Here is a 4,113-nt window from a genome sequence, read left to right as displayed (position 1 = left end):
ACTGTACACAGCGCACCCAAACACACACACACACACACACACACAGATGCACACACACACATACACACACACACACACACACACACACACACACACACACACACACACACACACATACCCCCTTTGGGGCAGCGTGTGTGTTGGTGTGGAATGTTGAATGGTGGGTTTGGTGGGCAAATGTTCGTGAGACCCGACCCCACCTCTCCCAACCATCTGCAACTGTTCTGCTTGTGTAGGCATGTGTGTGTGTGTGTGTGTGTGTGTGCGCTCAGCTGTGCATGTGTCATTGTGTGTGTGTGTGTGTGTGTGTGCGCTCAGCTGTGCATGTGTCATTGTGTGTGTGTGTGTGTGTGTGTGTGTGTGTGTGCGCTCAGCTGTGCATGTGTCATTGTGTGTGTGTGTGTGTGTGTGTGCGCTCAGCTGTGCATGTGTGTGTGTGTGTGTGTGTGTGTGTGTGTGTATGGGTGTAGCAGAGTCATATTCATCTCTGAATACATTGGAACATGTGTTTTCTAAGCATGTGTGTGTGTGTGTGTGTGTGTGTATGGGTGTAGCAGAGTCATATTCTGAATACATTGGAGCATGTGTTTTCTAAGCATGTGTGTGTGTGTGTGTGTGTGTGTGTGTTCTGTCGCTGCTTCTCCATCCCAGGGTGAAAGCAGCTGTCCTGGTGGACCACAGCCAGGTGACACACACAGCCGGGCGTGCGAGCTTGGACCTGCTGACCCTGTTTGCGTGTGTCGTTTCAGCCAGAGGCAAGTTTAATCATCAGATTAATAAGCTGTTTGAGAGCGGGGGAGGTTTACCTGTCAGCGCGTGTGTGTGTGTGTGTGTGTGTGTGTGTGTGTGTGTGTGTGTGTGTGTGTGTGTGTGGGAAGCAGGTGTGAGCGAGTGTAGAGAGACACACACCTGCTCCGGGGCGATGACGAATCACTCTGCTTTGTGAGACGTCCCTCAAACCTCCAAACACTGGTTTCTCTAGCGTAGAGAGACACGAACGGACATCCTGACACAATGTCTCTCTCCCCAAGACCCCCGGAGCCCGGTGTTCACGGTGGTCCAAAATAATGCCTGTGTGGCTTGAGGGATCTGGGTTGCCTCACTGATCTACAAATCACCGTCATCTTAAATACCCAATCCTTATGATCTATAGATCAGTCTTCCACAGGCTTCCTGAATTAATCTGACCGCCACAAGCACAAGAACTCTCTAGCTGTGTTTGAAACTGCTCGCTCATTCATTCACTCACTATTCTCTATATATGTCGTGTAGTGAACGAGAAATTGTAGCGTACATCCTCTGTTCACTAGAAATTGCTGTGAATTGTGGGTATTTTCTCGTGGACTATATTATAGTGAATCAAATTAACCGTTGAGAATTCAGACACTGGAGGAAAATGGCGAACACACTACATAGTCCACTATCTCTGTAATAAGGAACGAACGGTTTGGAACACAGCTTCTGTGTTGTCGAGGACGGGCTGGTATCGCTGAGAAATCCCAGCATGCCGCACAGGCTGATATGACCTCATCATCGTGGGCCAAGACAGAGATGGATGACAAGTCTCTGGTGTTCTCTACTCAGCGTGGTGAAAGGTGTCTCTCTCTCTCACACACACACACACACACACACACACACACACACACACACACACACACACACACACACACACACACACACAGGGCCTGACCCCCTGCGGATGCCCCATATGGTCAGCTCAGTAAGCTAAGACGCTAAACCTTCTCATCTGAACCAGGAGCTGAGAGGAGGAGACAGGAGGGACAGGGAGGAGGCGCGACAGCAGGAGCAGATCGGCGTTTGGCAGCGGGAGAGATGAGGGGGAGGAGCCAACCGGTAGGAGGCAACCAATGAGGGGCGGGCGGGGGCGAGGGTCATGTGACCCGAGACAGGAGTCAGTGTGCCAGTGGGATTGCGGGTGACACGTGCATCTGGTCATGAGATGACTAGGTGAGCCTGTAACAAGATTAATCTAATCTGCTTTTAAATGAACAACACACACACACACACACACACACACACACACACCTACCTACTCTTTCTTTCTATTTCTGTAATGAATGAGATGATTGAGTACAGGTGACAGGTGTTAACGACTGGGCGACGCCCTCTCTCCTCTCATGCTAATTGGAGATCGTTCAGAGGACCAATAGTGATCTGAGATGACAGGGTGAAACTCACACAACGCCCAAGTGAACACACACTTGCAAATACGTTTAATGACTTTATTCCCCTCCCCCTAGAACTCTGGGACCAAACCTGTTCGTCCTGTGTGTGTGTGTGTGTCCTGTGTGTGTGTGTGTGTGTGTGTGTGTGTGTGGGAGTTTCTCTCTCGGGGCAGGGCCCTGGTAAACAGTCATGACTCATGGTTAGCAGTCTCACCAGAGGTGGCTGGTCCCCTGTCCTGTTCCTCACGGCGGTGCTGATGGAGAAGTGATACTCAGTGAACACGGGGAGTTTCTAGACCGGCTCATGATGACTCAGTAGTTTGCGTTCTTCGTGGAGTGTCCTTATGGGATCTTCCATCAGGTGAACGAGACTTACAAATGGAACAAGGGAAATGGAGGGAGGCTTCCACACTGAAAAGAACATGGGGTACCGGACTGGCTTATTCACCATACTGGACTGGCTCATTCCCAGTACTGGACTGGCTCATTCCCAGTACTGGACTGGCTCATTCCCAGTACTGGACTGATGTCTCTTTATCCGGCCAGCATGGAGGAGGGAGAGAATATATGTAGTGTGTAGGAGTGGGGGAGGAGGAGGAGGAGAAGGAGGAGGAGTGGGGGAGGAGGAATGGGGGAGGGGTCTGGAGGTGTTTTGGAGGTTAAAGTGTGGAAAAACAAGTGAAACAGTCTAACTAAACCCACATGCCCTGGGTTGGACCTGCAATTTACAGGCACTGCTTGTCTGGCTAATTTGATTGCATCTGACAAACACACACACACACACACACACACACGCGCACACACACACACACACACACACACACTTAGCCCTGGTTGTTAAATGTTTATGGGCTGGTTGGTGAATTGGATGGAAAAAGGGTCTGGAGGGGTGGTGACGTCACTGGGACAACAGGCACACACACACACACACACACATACATACACACACACACACACACACACACACACACACAGAGCAGACATCAAACAGAGACGGGACTGTATGTTAATCTCAGACCAGCCCGTCTGGGTCAGATGTGTTCATGCCTGCGTCTCAAACGGAAGCCCAGAGGGGCGTGGCTCTCAGCAGACGCAGGTCAAACCAACGCTGCTGAACAAGAGGTCAGATGTCAAAGGTCAGCTTTGGGCCAATCAGGCGAGTAATCCCTCCCTCTACTCTCACATGACTAACATGTTTGCACAATCGATGAGGCAACAAAGATAGTCAACATGTCAGCGCTCTGAACACGAGGTCGGGGGTTAACGTTAGGGACGCACCGATTGCTAAATTCTGGGCCGATGCCGATGTTTAAAATAACAATCCGGCCGATGCCGATGGCCGATGTTTACTTTATTTGATTTGTATTCCCTCTTTTGTGCCAGGGAAACAAAGAAATGAAGTGTTTGGTTCCAAAATGCAATTTTTATTTCACTTTAATTTGAAAGCAAACTACACGTGCGTTTGCAGCGTTACGTCACAGATCTTCTCTGAATCTGTAGCTGGGTAGGACACGTTTTGCAACGAATTAGCCGTAATTGTTCCGACATAACATCGACCACTACCATCGGTGAACGTCATTTTATTTGCCGATGGCCCGATGGCACTCAACAAGGCCACCATCGGCCCATCCATCGCTGCATCCATAGTTTACGTCGAGTGTTTACATCAAAACAAGTGTTTACATCAAAACAAGTGTTTACATCAAAACAAGTGTTTACCACTTCACATTCCACAACATGGAGCTATCACATGACACGCAGAGGCAGGCCGGTTCAATTAATATTTTTTATTTTCATTCTTAATTCTTACAAAAAAAAAAGAAAAGAGAAAGAAACTATATCAAGTTGATTTGGTGACCGTACAGCTTCTCTCGTCTTTATCAGTCGTGATCTCAGGCTGGACCAGCAAACGTCCGGCTAGGAAGGA

This window comes from Borostomias antarcticus, assembly GCF_949987555.1.
Source record: "Borostomias antarcticus genome assembly, chromosome: 7".
In the NCBI taxonomy this organism is placed as follows: Eukaryota; Metazoa; Chordata; class Actinopteri; order Stomiiformes; family Stomiidae; genus Borostomias; species Borostomias antarcticus.
The sequence above is the reverse complement of the archived record's forward strand: the minus strand, read 5'-3'. Positions refer to the sequence as shown.